At 42.1% G+C, this 17,124-nt stretch overlaps 1 protein-coding gene across 4 annotated transcripts in view; it reads right to left on the reverse strand.

Moving 5' to 3' along the window:
- LOC147106720 (uncharacterized) overlaps window positions 1-16,670 on the reverse strand; it is a 58,186-nt gene extending 41,516 nt beyond the window's left edge. For 2 of the 4 annotated variants that reach the window (XR_015080977.1, XM_086007778.1), the window contains exons 1-4: window positions 16,591-16,670; window positions 13,206-13,436; window positions 4,462-4,495; window positions 3,241-3,344 (exon numbers count right to left, since the gene is read on the reverse strand). The gene's annotated coding sequence lies outside the window, so the exon portion shown is untranslated. Of the gene's footprint in view, window positions 1-925; window positions 2,918-3,240; window positions 3,345-4,461; window positions 4,496-13,205; window positions 13,437-16,590 lie in introns of those variants that run through there. The other 2 variants (XR_015080976.1, XM_086007779.1) reach the window with 2 other exon arrangements.
- Between the last annotated feature and the right edge of the window lie 454 nt (window positions 16,671-17,124).

Below are 17,124 nucleotides of genomic sequence, written 5' to 3' on the forward strand. Positions count from 1 at the left end.
CTGAAGGTATTCCACGGTCGATTCCCCAGGTTGTTGTTTACGACTCCCCAGGAGGTGCCTGGCGTACACTTCGTTCACTGGGCGCGTGTACTGGTCCTTGAGGAGCTTGATAGCATCCGCGTACGAGGTCGCGTCTTGGATGACCGAGTACACTCGGTGGTTCACTTTGGAGGTCAGGACATCCAGTTTGTCCTCGTCCGATTTGATTGCTTCGGAGGCGGTCAGGAATTTTTCGAAACACTTAAGCCAGTGAGTAAACTTGGTGGATGAGTCCGCCTCCCGATGATCTAAGTCCAGGCATGCTGGTGTGAGGATCTTCTCCATTATAAAAATGTTGTTAATAAAATTGATGCGCTATCAATTACTCATAAAAGACTGAGAGTTAGAAGAGTAACTAAAGGCTTTTATTAACAACAGAATGGAGGTCTGCCTCGAGTGGTCGACCGGTCCAGGATACAAAGGCTGGGGAGCAGTCACCTTTATACTAGGACCTGTGGGAGGAGTCAGCCGAGGCATGTCCAGGCATGTACACAGTGGAATACAAACAGGACAAACAGGAATACAAACAGTGGTTTACCACACTAGTGAAGAGCAGCTGAAGGGATAATTACAAGTCCTAGCCCTTTCGGACTACCCCAGATCAGGCGTACTCCCCATTCACCCTCAACCAAAGTTAGAGACAGCCGAACTCCACAAGACGCTTAAATGGGTCTAAAGGTTCAGGCTATCTCTCCCTGAAGGAAAGGAACAACCTGAAGATATTACCGTCCTCCGGATAGCATTTTTAATAAGTTTAACTAGACTGTAGCCTTCCGGATATTATGAGGGTCTGGAATACCCCCCCAGAACTCTGCAACTCTTCACCAGAGAATATACAGAGATTTGAGTTTGTGAGGTTGATACAGAAATTACTCTGGTGAGACAATTCTAAAAATGTATAAATTTATTAAAGAACCGACATGTAGTTAACAGCTGGTGTATCCATTGCAACATTACAGTTCAAAAACAATTAGCTTTCATTTCTTATTTCTCAGAGATCCTTATTCTCAAATCTTAACTTTGTTACATTTCTACTTTTCTTACTTATTTCTAAATCCAGAACATCCACCAAAATCAAATAATAGTACCTCTTTGATCACCCAAGACTCAAAGTTAAAGACTTACAGAGATGCCTCTGAAGAGTTGAGAAATGCTTTGCCCTTTCAGCGAGTTTTGCCTTTCTGTTGAAAAGGTCTATTTTTACACTCTTTTGGCAGTGGCTTCTTCTTTGATGTTCTCTGCTGATGTCAGCTAATTGTCTTTATTGATACCTCTGTTTGAATGCTTTCTATCTTACTATCAATTCAACTATTGCATGCATAATTATTTCTCTATCTTTAGGTGTTCCAAAAACCATCATAAAAACAATGACAGCAATGGTTTCTGTTTGATGCCATTCTTATCGAAGATTCATTTAATTCTTAATATTGGCTTTACTGGTTTTTACTCCATGCTGCTCCAAGTTTAATACAAACACAATGTAATTGCTTGGTGTCTCTATTGAAGTTATATCTTCAAAGTGTCCTTGTTGGTATCATATGTATATAAATTAAAGACACTTCAACTGAATGTTTCATGCATTTCTAGCTATCTTAATTGGTTGCATATTTAGTCGTGTTTCCTGTCATCCAAGTTTAACATAAAAACTATTTGACCAGCAGGTGTTTCTTTTACTTGATGTCATGTTTCAAAGGCACATGGTTCTTTTAATGTTTGTGTTTCTGTTCAATGTGTTATTTCTTAACACTTTAAACTGGGTCTTCTCATTGTGTTACCTCCAAACTCTAGACCTTTCGAAAGCACCAATGGTTTGCTTCAATCTTTCATTGCTTTAGTATATTTAACTAATTCCCATTTCAAAGCTTGTTTACAACTTTGTTATCAACTGATCGTTATCTCAGAAGCCTGTTCTCTGTTTACAGCCTATGTCTGAGGTTTTACAGCTTGTATTTCTGAGGCTTTAGATTTTTAAACCCAGTATATCGTGTATTAATAATACTAGAAATCTGTTCATGGTATCGTGTATTTCTCTGAATTATGGCTATTCCTTCACACAGCATCGGGTGGCAATGGCTGAACAACAAGAGTTAACGAAGCACACGACTAGAGAGGGAAAGTGTGAAAAAATGAAGTGTATATATTGGCTCCAACTGTGGTCAGTAGGGAAGTAAGTGTCAGTTAGGATGTATCTATGAAGTGTTGACTACTTGTGCCAACCTGGTGAGATAGGATGTGGGTTTCACTTTCCTTAAGGATCATCGGGGATGCTTGAGTTATCAACTTTTTAAGAGGTTGTGTCAGTTTTTCAAAGCAAAGCAGTTAATTAGCTATTATTCATTTTAGAGGTTGGCATATAGGATTTCATTCAGTCTTGGTGTTTCCCATAACTAAGTGATGTTTATAATACACCTTGTGGCACTCCTTCCTCTTGTACACCTCTCAATAGGATAACATTGTGTAAGGGTGAATGCTGCTTTGAACAGAATTATGCTTGTCTTTTATTTGCCACTGGAACATCTAGGAACTTAGCATTCAATTCCATTGTTGCCAAACTTCTTCTTCATGTAGGTAAATTGAATATTGTTAGAATATTGCAGGTTTATTCAAGAAGAAATAACCAGCTTTAAACTGCGGCGTCCTTAAAGTAAGACTTTATTATATAATTGCCAGATCAGTCCATCTTAGCAACTGTCTTCGCTACTTATACACAGAAGGCTGATTACACTAGGTTTTATATAGTCTAAAGTGACTGCATAGTATTCAATCACTTGTCTCAACACATGGATATTCAACAAGTCTTTATTTGCTTTTCTTTCCTTTTCAAAGAACAGCAGTCAAAAACATATATTCTGCTTACTCAAATTACGAGAACCAAGGCCTGGAAATGAGACAGTAACAGAGCGTGTTATTACCAATATATTTTGAATAATTTATAACATCTGTTCCCTTGATAAATTGCAATCTTGTGACAACGCCCCACCCTTTGAAAGCTATCTACTGTTTCAGTTACCTGTCTATATATTAGAAGTCCTCATTGTGCATAAACTTCCCGCCTTGTAACACTTCCTTCTTTTGTAATATTTCCATTTATCTATCTATCATGCTTTTTTGGCAAGGTTAAATTTGCTTATTGATTTTAATTACATTGATGGAGTCTTCCAATCTTGGTCTTTAAAGTAATTTGCACTATTGCTTCTTTACCTGAGATCTTCCTGTTACATCTCCAAGATAGGTGGTAGTGTTTTCGATCTTGCAGATCCTAAATTCCAGCCTCCTGATACTCCAAGGGAGTCCAAAACTAGGGGCTATAAACATAAAATAGTCATCAATAAATCCAATAGGAAATTCTGGAGAAACTTCTTTACCCAAAGAGTGGTGGGAATGTGGAACTCGAGTACTCGAGGCAAAAAGCATAGATGCATTTAAGGGGAAGCTAGATGCACACGATGGAGAGAGGAATAGAAGGATATGCTTATCGGGGTAGATGAAGAGGGGTGGGAGGAGGCTCGTGTGCAGCATAAATGCTGGCATAGAGCAATTGGGCCGAATAACCTGTTTCTGTGCTGTAAGTTCTATGTAATTCCCTACTGCTGCCAGCTCCACCCCCGCCCTCCCACTCCAGCCAGGAATCCTGTTCTGAAATTAAGCCTTCCAAACTGCCATCTTCCACTTCCATAAACTAAGCAAAGGCCCACTCCCCTATTGCCAAGAGAGACATTCTTGGCTATTGCTGGGAAATGGTTTAAAGTTATTCAAATACTTCGTTTTTTTTTTTTTAAAGTCAAATTCAGCAATATTTGTTTTAAATAATATTGGTTCCAAAAGTCAGTTTTGGCAAAACTAAGAAATCTCACCCCCTGCAATAACAGCACTACTCACCCTCCTACCACCCATCACGACTGCTCCTCCATGCTGCTGTTAACCTCCATTGAAACTGGTAACCCTCCCTCTAGAACTTATGGCTTTTCTCTCTGACCACTCCCATCAGCTGCCTCTTGTTACTTCTACCACATCACCTCCCACTGAGCACCCATTCCTTTCCCCTCCACTACCAACCCACCCTCCAAAAATCCCTATCGCCACAGTTATATCAGCAGCATCCCACAACCTAGTACTTCTATAACCAGAAGCCCTCCACCACCACCCTTAGCCAGCACTCCCTCCCAGTGCTTCCACACCTCAGGGCTTCCCACAGTGCTGCAATACCCCAACACCCCTATCACACGCTCAGCAGACCCTGGTATTTACTCCTCTGTGCTCCCAAACACCATGACCTTTCCTCCCAGCTCTACCATATCCTGAACCCCTCCCCTTACTGGTTCTCCCAGACTCATTAATCCCCCAGTACTGCCAAAATGGCCAAACCAATTGCTCCCCCTAACTCCCTAATGCTCTATATACTACGATTGAGCATCTACCTACCGGAATCATCTTCTCTACCATCTTCCTCTGTATCCTAGGTTTTAAACAAAAAGTTAAAAGATAAATTTAACTACATAGTTAAAAGAGCTTTTAATTGTAACCAAGGCCACTGATTTACAATTTCCATGTAAATATCTGCATAATCATAACGTTTGTGCCTGAAAATATCACCAATATCCATTAATTAAAAAAGTAATTTATTCAGTCACTGGTCCTGATAATATAATGTGCATTACATAACATAAAACAGCATCCTGTAACTCACCATGACTAATACCATGAGATATTAAAAGCAGTTCATCAGCATGCATCCAAAACCACATTTCAGACACCACACCCAGACATCACACTACGTTACAGATGCAAAACAATCTTAAAATGCTAACTGCTTCTCCGATGCAACCTCAAACTGACAAGCGCATTCCAATTTGCAAAGCTTACTGACCAAGCAACAATTAAACTCGGAGATGCCTCAGCTGGTATTTACTTACAGCAATTAAACTTTCTGGCCTTAAAGAAGCAGGCCAGATTAAACACAGAACCATCTTAGCAACAGAATATTCATTGTGCACCACATGGTAGAATGTTCTCATCATTATAGAACAATGTAGCATCTGATTTATTGTGAGCAATGCCAGAGGAGATTCATTTGGTTAGTAAAAAATGGTGACCTGGGGCCCCTCTCTGCCAGCATAAATGTGCCAGAGCTGAACTTGTGGCCACTGAAATCAGGGTAGACTGACCTCCATCAAAATTTCCTTAATGGTTTCCCTGCATTACAACAGTGACTATACTTCAAAAGTACTTAAAAAAAAAAAAAGTAATTCGTTTTTATGGGATGTGGGCATCGCTGGCAAGGTCATCTTTTATTGCCCATCCCTAATTGCCCTCGAGAAGGTGGTGGTGAGCCACCTTCTTGAACCACTGCAGTCCGTGTAGTAGAGCTGTTTGGGTGTTCCAGGATTTTGACCCAGCTACGATGAAGGATCAGCAATATACTTCTAAGTCAGGATGGTGTATGACTTGGAGGGGAACTTGGAGGTGGTGGTGTTCCCATGCGCCTGCTGCACTTGTCCTTCTAGGTGGAAGAGGTCGAGGGTTTGGAAGGTGCTGCCGAAGAAGCCTTGGCGAGTTGCTGCAGTGCATCTTTTAGACGGTACACACTGCAGCCATGGTACGCTGGTAGTGGAGGGAGTGAATGTTTAAGGTGGTGGATGGGGTGCCAATCAAGCGGGTTGCTTTGTCCTGAATGGTGCCGAGCTTCTTGAGTGTTGTTAGAGCTGCACTCTTCCAGGCAAGTGGAGAGTATTCCATCACACTCCTTACTTGTGCCTTGTAGATGGTGGGGAGTTAGGAGGTGAGACACTCACCGAGAATACCCGGCCTCTGGCCTGCTCTTGTTGCCATAGTATTTATGTGGCTGGTCCAGTTAAGTTTCTGGTCAATGTTGACTCCCAGGATGTTGATGTTGATTGGCTTGGCTTTAAAGTGCTTTGGGACATCCTGAAGTCATGAAAGTTCTTTTTTTAATAAGTTAATTTAAATAATGTTGGTGGGACAAATGCGAGAGTCCCACCACCAGGGCTCCACCTACACTGGGGGACCTGGAAAATTCAAGAAGGGGACAGAGCAAAGGCACATATTTCCATACTTTAGGGCTGCGTGCAGTTAAAGGGCTGAGCAGGCTCTTGGAAGAGGAGCTGGAAAGGCTGAAGCTAAAGGCAAGTTTCTAACTTCTCAAAAGCTAATGTGGAAGTGCTCCTGGGCCAAATTAGAGAATGGAGGGCTGCCATTGTTGGAATAAGAGAGAAGAGGCTATTACAGCAGCATGGGCCATTTGGAAGGAGGTGGCTGAGACTGTGAGGAAACCTTCACAATCTCAAGGACCTTCTGGCAGTGCCGGGAGAAGTTTAATAACCTCCAATGACTAACAGGGCAGATAATTGAATCAAACAGAAGCACATGGGTATTTGCTAGAATAATAGCCATGCAATGTCCTTTGGGGTATCACATGGTATCAGGTCATTAGTTTAAGAAGTCACTTTGCACCATTCATGTCCTGTTACTCACATTCTGTAATTTACGCTAGCACATTGAAGTCTCACAACCTAGATCCTTGCTCCTTGACACTATCCTTACGACCATTAATTCCATGAATCCTGACTGATGGTGAATGCAGGATCTGAAGACTGAACTAGCCAATTAACACTGCATTGCTGCTGCAGAAGAAAACAGCACACAATGCTAGAGAATGTGTAAGAACACAGGGCTTCGGTATCCTGATAAATATATGTCAAGGAACCAGATAAATTCTTAACATCCTCACTTTACTCCTCACTAAGAAACCATCTGGGATTTACCATCCACTTTTAGGTCTAGGACCCATGCTGTCTCACTGAACCATCTTACATTACCCAGTTCGGGTTGAATTTGAGTTCTATTTCACAAATGCTCCAATAGGATATTCACAAGTTACTGAGTGAATGAATTAACATTTTCTTGCCAAATTATCAAAGAAGTCAGACAAGTTATGCTCCAACAACTATTTATTAACTACAAATTAAAGTTAAACATTGAGTGTATGAACAATTAATAGCTATGAGGTGTAGTGAGGGTCATCTAGCAGTTTAAATAGCACACAATTAATGGATGGAGTTACTTAACAAAATAACTAACAGAAGTTGTAAAGGTAATTCAGTAGTGGCATCATAATTCAGCACTAACAGAGTTGATGATTATTACCTTATAGTGGAGATCATTATCTGAAACTATTACACATTGGTGAGGTTACATTAGAGTTAAATCCCTAGATAGCTGACAAGTCAATGGTGTTAAATAGCCCATCTATTAAATTCCAGATGCTTGTGATTCGCAATGTTTCCAGAGCTTATATGACTCTGTTTATGAGTGGCATAGTTGAGTCAATCTCCTTTCCTCTCTGGGATGTAGAGTTGAGTTGATGAGCCCCTTCGAAAACAGGGTTATCTGTTTCTCTTGGATCTTCGGTTCCTGCTGAACTTCTCTTATACATGAGCAATGATATCTGAGCAGACTTAACACTCACCTTCCCTGATCTCAGTCACTTGTACACTTACCTCTGCCTGGAACAAGCTAGTGTGGCTGTACAGTCTGAAGTTTATTACTTCACTATCTGTCTTGGATATACTTTGTACTTGTAAAGATATCATTCTGAATCTAGGGAAAAATGACTTACTGATGGACTGCTGCTTTAAATAGTGCTTCCAAATGTCATTTCATGCCCATGCCACCCAATAGTACTGGGCAAATCCTTCCTCTTTTGCCAGTGAAATGGCATTGAGTCCTTTTGACTTCATGGGACCCTGTTTAAATACTCAAATGAGGTTCCACACCCGTCCATCAGGCAGGCGCCTCGACTGCCCTAGTGAAGACCCTGAGCAAAATGGCGGTAGGGGGAATGAGATGCTAAATACAGGACCGTGATTTTTAGGTTGCCACTACCTCTTTCTTGTTGGGTACGGAAAATTAAAATTGGACGTAACATCAGCAACAAAAAACCTGAGTGGATAGGGAAGATGGTAATCTGCTTGGATTGGGGGAGGGGGAGAAATGAGATAAAAGAGAGGGACTTGTGAAGCAGGAGGAAGAAAGGAGGCAGCTAGTTCAATGGGGAATTCAGAGCAGTAGGATCAGAACAAAGAAGAAATAGTTATTGAGGCTGAAGTGAGACCAAAGTAGTGACTGAATGATGTAATAAAGGGTGGTAAGGGGGGCCAAATTAAGTTAGACATTTAAATGGGCAGCAATTAATAATATTGATTGGCTCAAAGGCACTAATTTATTGAAGAATAATTTACAGATTGTTCATGAAGGAGATTAATATATTAGTAGTCATTTCCTTGGCAGTCATTAAAGGAATGCTTTCTTAGAATTATAATTTAAAGGAGAAGAATTGGAGGTAGTACAAGCTTTGATTCGTGTATGTGTCTTGAATTGATAGCTAACTTGGAGCATGTTCATGGCTTGTGCCTGGTGATTTACATTCCAGCACTGGATTAATTGATTGACCAGCCTTAAAGTGATTGTTTCAGGGCAATTTATTTTATGGAACAGAGGACAAGGTATAAGTGAGGGGATTAAGATATTATGAGGTAAATATACTGTGTGTGTGATGAGATTTAATTATGAATGTGTTTTTCTGGTGGGAATTTGCAGTTCAAGGTGAAGAATGTTAGTGCTGGGGAATGGAACACTTTCTATTTTGGAACTAAGGAGGTGAATTTTCTGAGGCGCTTCTCCCACTCATCCACTGTGACTGGTGGAAGAGTCTCTGGAACCCTGGGAAAAAATGGCTACTGATGCCATTCCTTCTGGGGTTTTCTGCCAAAGTTATGGTGAATGAGCAGGAGAATCCCCACAGATATTCACCCCACCAGTGTCAGCATTAAGCATTCCTGGTTAGGTATAGCACAATTAGTTGCAGAATAAGTCATTCTCCATTCTGCCTCAAAGAGCAACCTTTATTACATCAGTGAGACAATTTTCGACTTCCCTCATCAGCCATCCCATGGCCTTTGAGTGAGATTCACAATTTACTGGTAGTCAGTGCCAAATTAGGGACAGTTTTGACCTGTGAGCTCATGCCCACTAGGAACACAATGTAGACTGCCCAAACCTATTTCATATAAGACTTTTATTGCCATTATTTATTATTATAATACAGTTCAGGGGTGATGTCAGGAAGCACTTTTCACAGTGTGTAGTGGAAATCTGGAACTCTATCCCCAAAAAACCTGTTGAGGCTCGGTCAATTAAATATTTCAAAACTGAGATTAATAGATTTTTGTTGGGCAAGGGTATTAAGGGATGTGCAACCAAGGTGGGTAAACGGAGTTAAGATACAGATCAGCCATGATCTAATTGAATGGTGGAACAGCCTCGAGGGCTGATTGACCTACTCCTGTTCCTATCAGTATGGGCAAGATTTAAACCCAGTTGCCAGAAATGAAAAGTAACTGCACCGTCTAATCCCCAGTGAATGCATATATTAATAATATTCTCAAAGGGTAATGATGGTCTGTGTGATACAAGTTTTATGAGCTAATTTATTGGAATTTCATGGCCTACGTAAGGGGTAACATGTGAGCAAGCCAAGCCAGTGAGGAACCGGATTGGTCCTATGAAAAGGTAAAGTGCTAGATGGGCATTAGATAAAAGGTCAGCTGAGTCAACAGGAAAGGTTGTGGTATGGGGGAAGCACAAGTTAGGTGTTACCTTAGCTCCAGTAATAGTGCAGCCAAATGCCAAGGTGAAGTACAGGATCAAAAGAGCACTAACAAAGGGAAGTGGCAAGTTCCAGGTTGCATATCAATACAGCACTAGACAGTGGAGTTAGCACAATTTATATGAGGTATCAGCCCAAAATAACACCAAGCCAGCAACAAGCAGGTACAATGTAAAGTCCCAAAGTGAAGTAAGAGGCATGAGAGCATCAGGAATATTCTGGCTGGATAGGAGAGCAGCAGCTGGTAGAGCAACTAGATGAAAACCAAACCAAATGATACCTTACGGGGTAAGAGGGCCTATGAAAGATTGATGGTAGAAGCTGAGTGAGCCAAATGGTAAAATAGAGTGTAGGCAAGCAGTGGGTTTCGGAACTAAGCAAGTCCTACGGAGAGAAAATAGAGCCTAGCTATGAGTTAGTTGGAGAGACTTTTAGGTATTGAGGTAATGGACCAGAAGGTGCAGCAGTTGGTTTAGTAGAACATTTCTCATCAACACTTACTTTTCTGGTATTTTTCATAGCAGAATGGGATAATGAAGGCTCAGTTCAGAAGTTAATAGGGTAATCAGCATTAATTTCTAAAAGCTACATTTGAAGTCCCTGCTGTTTTGAAATTCTGTATTCCTTGCAAGCTTTAACATTTACTTTAGATTACATGGGCAGTCTTATTGCTAACGTTTCTAATTCATCTAGTCTGTTATATAATCATGTGCTATTTCTGTTCAAGGGTGGTGAACTGTGTCAGTTGCATGTATCCTGTATGTCTTTAAAAGATTAGCGCAAGGCCGTTACCAAGGCCTGAGCAAGGAGGTCAGTAGCATTGCACAGACTTGAAAATGGGAAGGAAGACAAGTTTCAAATAGAGTCAAAGGTCTGGTTAATGTGAGCTGGGTCTATGTGACAGCTTGGCCCAGGGCAGTATGATTACCATCCTTCCCTCTGTATAGTCCCACTTTCAAATGTCAATAGGTGGACATAGAGTTGATGCCAAGGCTTTCCTGATGGTTCAATGAGTTTTTTCAGTGAGTAGCTGAGAAATTCTGATTGATCCCAAATCTGTACTAAATTAGTCGATAGCTACTGGGGCAGAAGTCGAGATACTACAGTTGGCTTCACCAAACCTGGATTCAGGAAAGGAAATGTGTCCTCACTTGGGCAAGGTTTCCACTGCTGTTTCTGATCCAGTGACCCATGCTGATAATGCATGTGCATGTATGTTGTGTGAAGATAGACTTGGGCTCAGCTGTGTTGTACAGTACCTGTGGTCAAATAGCCTGTCAACATCAAGGCTCATAGATAAACAATGCCTACTTGGGCAAGATAGTGGAGAGTGCCCAGCACCTATAGAATCATACCAAAGAATCAACCCCTTCAAACAAGGAAGGGATGAAAATCAGCAAGGATTACAAAAAATTAAAGCTGTTGTGACTCTCATTAAAGGCAGAGCATGCAAATTTGGAGGTAGCTTGCACTGTACTTTTGTAGTTCAATCCTAAATTAACTCGAGTTATCTCCTTCTATACTGACCCTCCGGTATTGGGAGATGATGCATTACTGGTTTAGGATGCTTTTGGCCTGAATTGAACATTTCAAAATTGTGCCCATCCTCAGAGAGATTGGCTGCTTCAGTAATGATAGACCGGGAAATGGCTTGTAGCACTGTGCTGATTGCTCTTAAAGTGATCATAAATCCAAGTTGAAATTGGATACATGTGGCGCAGTTGGCTTGGAAACTCAGCAATGGTAGACTGGCTAACAATAATGCAGACTGCTCCTTTATAATTAATTAATTAGTAATTTTACTCCAGATGTGCTAATCTATTGTTGTAAAGTGAAGATTGGTCATAATACCACCCTAAAAATACCCTTTTCACCCAGGGCACCATTTACCAACTGCTTCAGTCTTTGGTAGGATTATGCACAATTTGAAACTTCTGCCATTCATATTTAACTGTATAATACTTGCCAGATTGGACTACAGAACTATTCTTGCACTTCAAATGCACATATTCTTATTATAGATATTGATTTGGCTTTTTTTTTTAAATAATTAATTAGCATAAGCTGCTGTTTTCCTGTAATATCTAATGCTCTGTGGGAGAGAGAAATAATTCTTCTGATCTCTAGAGTTGCCTGAGACTTGCAAATGTTGTATTTGTGTTCTCTAGTTCTCTGATCAGAACCTAAGTTTGATGATCTGCTTTACATCTGTATTGACCATGCCCCTCAAAGTTTTAATATATCCATACATAACATCATTATTCAGTTTAAGCTACTTTGTATAGATTAGCTAACTGCAGCTGAAATATATTTTATCCTGCAAGTGATGTTTTGAAAACGTACCTTTATTGCCAAAACATCATCAACGTTCCTTGCTGGTATTTAGTTTCCTGTTTTACCCAACTAGATTTAAAGCCATATTTTTTTTACTTTCTCTCTTCTGTTTTCTGCCTCTCCTGACGGTGCTGACATGATGGAATGTCAGGCACCCTTTGATGCCTTACTGAAATAGTCATTCATCATTCTAGATACTAAGGGGTGAATTTTAACGTGGTGGAGTCAAAACCGGGGAAATTGATGGCGTGTCGGGAAGCCAGCTCCATCCTGGGTTGCCCTCCGGCGCATTAGGTTGCGTGTGCAACCCCTTCGAGAGGCGGGATGCCAATTAACATATGTTAATCGCTTAATTAGAGTGATATTTACACAGACTTTTGAGTTTAACGTCGGGTTCATGGGATTCCTGAAAGTCACCAGTGAAAACAAGGCGAGTACATAGTGACAATTGAGGGGGCTTAATCAATCTTGGAGAAAGGCAGCAATAAATACTCCGTACTCACAGCAGCTTTGTTATCTGCTAGTGGGAAAGGGTTTGTTCACAATACTTTTGCTGAGAGTTAGGTTTCTTCAACAGTTTGGAGGTTTGATCTACACTTTCGAGCTTTGTTCTATCACATCAGGATGGGTACCGCTTCTGCTGCCTTAGATTGGACCTCAGAGGAAAAGCAACATGACCAGCAGCAGCACCAGCAGCCTGCTGGTCACAGACCTGCAGCTGCACACCACAGAGAGCAGCACCAGAGGGGACCAGAGAGGAGACCAGTAGAGAGTGGACAAGCCGAGAGGTGCAGCTCGCAGAAGACCCTATCGGAGATAAAAGACATGAATTAATCCTGGCAAGGAAAGAATATGGGGTAGATTTTCCCGAACCTGTCGGGAAGAAGGCGGGACTTCCCCTTTCGGGTTTTTGACTTGTTAACAGGCAGTTAATTGGAACGAATCCCTTCCCGCCTGGTTTCGGCGGGTCCCAGTGCGGGGCGGGTACCCGTCGCCCCTGAAACTTACGTGGGGCGGGATGGTGTCGGGACCCCCAAATTCAGGATTTTCCCCCTCCCCACACGCTTGAAACCCCGCCTGACGGCTCCACAAAAATCTAGCCTTATGTTGCAAGTTATCTTTATGAAGATGATCCTATTTCACTCACTGTTAAAACCAACTCAACATGACTGAGTGAGTGCCATATGACGTGTGGGTGGCTTTTATATAATTGTGTCACCAGGTAGCTGGGAGCTCCTCATCTTCCATCTCCAATGGCCAGGGACGTTGAAACTTCACTGATTTCCAGTGCCTCCTCCTCTGCAGTTGTCAACTGGGAAATCTGTGGAGGGCCACCTCCAGTTCTCTTCCTTTCCCTGGCGTTCTGTGCTCTCTTCTCCTGCAAGGAGGGAAAGAACAGACCTATGAGTGAGTGTAATGGCATGTGTTCAGCCGATGGATGGAGTGCATTTGTTGAGGGTGACTATGAAGGGGAGGGATGAAATTGCAGAAGGATGAGAGTGAGTGGGAGTGGTGGATGGATAGATGGGGATGTGAGGAAACGCATAGAAAGTGAAGGATGGGTGCACTTGCAAAGTAAGTGGGTGTAAGGATTGATGTGATGGGGTAGGCTTGAGAAGGCAGAGTGCGGGGTTGGGGTGATGTGCACAGCAGGATGTTGGTGAATGTGCCACTGTACTCCCCTTTCCTGACATGTTTAGGTCATTAAACTTCTTCTTACACTGAATCCAGGAGCATGGCACTATGCTTCTGCTGCTGACCTCCTCTGCCACTTCCAACCACGCCTGCTTGGTGTTAGCAGCAGGTTTCTTCCTCGTGTTGCTAGGGAAGAGTATCTCTCTCCTACTCCTCACAGCCCCCAGCAGCACATCAAGAGGGCTTCAGTAAAGCGGGGCACAGCCTTTGAGTGCCTGGACTACATTGTGAGACTTCCTCTTCTCTTCCTGCCAAATCCAACTCCTCCAACATGCATCTTTGGATTGTCCCTTTAAATACTGCAGTTGAGAACGCGTCGTGCGGGTCCACATCACGCCCACTGCTGCTGATTGGACGGGAAACCCGGAAGTAAAATGATAATGAGGTGGCTGTGTTAAAAAGCCACTACCAGTCACACGGAACTTGCTTCCAGGTTTCCTGCGCGATATCGGACCCTCCTGCTTCCAGCACATCTCCCAATTAATATCAGGGCGTAAGTGTCAGCAGGTTATTTGACCATGAGGCGATTACACCTGAACCCCACCACTCACTCACTTTCCAACAGGAGTCACTGGATAGTAATCAGGTGTCAAAACCCTGGCTAACTTTTTTACTGCTCTAGTCCAGAGGCACTGAGCACAGTCGTTGCCACTCTGGCTGACATCCGGTATCTGGCACAAGCCAAGATTGAGTCTTGGGTCTTCCAGGTCTGCACAGCTCAGTTCTACACTGAGCAGTGCATTTCCCACTGAGCTACTGAGAGCGCTCCAGGTGCATCACTTTCACAAAAGAGACTGAATGAAACAAATCCTATTTGAAGTATCAATTCTAAAGAAAAAAAGAAAGACTTGCATTTATATCTTGCCTTTCACCACCTCAGGATGTCCCAAAGCGCTTTACAGCCAATTAAGTAATTTGAAGTGTAGTCACTGTTATAATGTAGGAAATGCAGCAGCCAATTTGCACAGAGTAAGCTCCCACAAACAGCAATGTGATAATGACCAGATAATCTGTTTTAATGATGTTGATTGAGGGATAAATATTGGCCAGGACACCGGGGATAACTCCCCTGCTCTTCTTCAAAATAGTGCCATGGGATCATTTACGTCCACCTGAGGGAGCAGACGGAGCCTTGGTTTAACGTCTCGTCCGAAAGACGGCACCTCAGACAGTGCAGCACTCCCTCAGTATTGCACTGGAGTGTCGGCACAGATTTTTGTGCTCAAGTCTCTGGAGTGAGACTTGAATTGACAACCTTCTGACTCAGAGGCGAGAGTGCTACCCACTGAGACACTATTCTGGGTGATTCCTATTATGATAAAAAATGATAAATGGGTCTTCTGACACTTCACTCACCAAACAAAAGGTGCTATGCTGAATGCTGTTCCATGAAGTTGGCACAACTTTAATTGCGTAACCTAGCTGAAAATACCACTCCGATTGTATGTGGCAATCTCAAGTTGCTGCTGCCTACTTTTACTAACAACCAGTAACATGTGGCTACTGAGTACAGATTTTTGTTTTTTTGTTATTTGTAGTAATTTCATCCTGTGTTCTTATTCTCTCTACTGGTCCTAGTTCTTCAGCTATAATATTTTGTTTTGAAAGCAGATTAAGAATGAACTTCATGGTGTGAATGCATATGCAGCAGTCTACAGTGAAATACGTGTAGGCTCCGTCTTCCACTTAAGTACTAATCTGTGAGCAAGATTGCATGCAATATTTTTTAGTTGATGCAATGTGCAAAAAATTGTTATTTTCTTGTGTATCTATCTGTATGTCCTAGTTGTGCATGTATAGTGTTAATATACAGGATTCAGAAATAGAGTAAGTTGTTTAATTGCATCAGTCATGTGCAGGACTTAGGATGGTGCCATGGGCTGGGAAGCTCATTTTGAATTCTGTCAAGGCTGATGGCAATGGAAACCATCTCTTCCTAGTTACTGTAAGGGACTGAAGAGAAATAAACTATTAACTATCTCATCCAGTCCTGATGCTATAAGTAAAATCCTATACAGATCCACAGGACAAAACTTGTCATAATTCGACCACAATTAACACTAAATTAGTAATCTTACTCATAGTAGGCTTGTCTCAGAAGTGAGAAAATTCGTACTTTGAAGGAGATGCCCTTCTAAGATTGAGATTAAGGCATTGTTGAGGCAAATTTAAGGGATCTTTGGTTGGTTACAATTTAGGCACCGACTTGATATTTTTCTTATGCCCAGTGCAAAAGTCTGTACCCTTTAGTAAACCTTTGCTTCCTATGAATTGAGACATGACTTTATGTACAATGTTAACTGTACCACGGTGAGCAAAAACACCTTATGATGCTGAAAAGCTATCTGAAAATAATACAAAACACCTTGTACTTTCCTGATTTCTCCAACACTCTGACAGACTAAATGACCCTGATATTTGCAGGGAGGAAGAGGGGGCACATGTGTCGGGAAACACTGGGAAAGTGGAGGTCCTGTCGAATTTAATGGTAGGGCAGCAGTTCAAGGCAGGGACCGTTGGATACGATCCCCGGCAATCGAGAAGATCGGAGGTCGGGGGGTGCTTGGAAAGCGGTAGAGTAGGGAGAGTCCGCAGGGGGGAGTAGAGAGTGGTGGTGGAGATCGCAGGGGAGAGATTGCAGCGGGAGATTGTGGCAGGTTTGCTTGAGTGGCTGGGGGGAAGCATTCCTGCTCCTACTGGCCCACAAGTAGTGCTGTAAAAGCACGTACCTGCCGGATCGTCCCCGAGTTTTGGGATACCCGGTCCGCAGCTGTTAAATTTAAATGGCGGCCCAAATCTGAGGAACGCAGCCTCATTAAGATATTAAAAATACTGACCCGCCTCTCCAGAGCTGGTTACTCATCCGCTCCCAAACCTGTCGCGGTTAAACCGGAAGTAGTTGCATTCACAGCGGGTTAGGGTCGGAGTTCATATTTGTCCCAATTTAACTTTACCCGCAGACCCTCTCCCACCCATCGTGGGGGATGGCTGGGGGCTGGAATTCCCTTCAAACTAGGAATATTGGTTAATAAGAAAATAAAATTAGCAGAAGCAAAAATCAAGTAATAGCAGAAAGGTAAAATACAGTAGGGGAGAGTGCCTTGTGTAACTTATAAAATCTATTTCAAAATAATAAAACATCTGAAAACTTAAGTAAATTCTTGTAACTCACGTCTGTGAGAGTAAGCTTCTATATAAAGTCGGAACATTCTCATATAGAGCAAAGTGAGATTGTTTCCCCTGGTGGTCTGGCAATAACAAATGATTAGCTCAGAGGCACATTGTTAATATTAAGTGCTTCTGTCATCTAAGTGGACTTGGAACTCAACATTTGCTATAAAAAGATGACTCATTCCTCTTTGAAGTAACAT

Source organism: Somniosus microcephalus, chromosome 15, assembly GCF_052327205.1.
Source record: "Somniosus microcephalus isolate GS21.2 chromosome 15, FLI_Smic_1.0, whole genome shotgun sequence".
NCBI classification, from domain to species: Eukaryota; Metazoa; Chordata; class Chondrichthyes; order Squaliformes; family Somniosidae; genus Somniosus; species Somniosus microcephalus.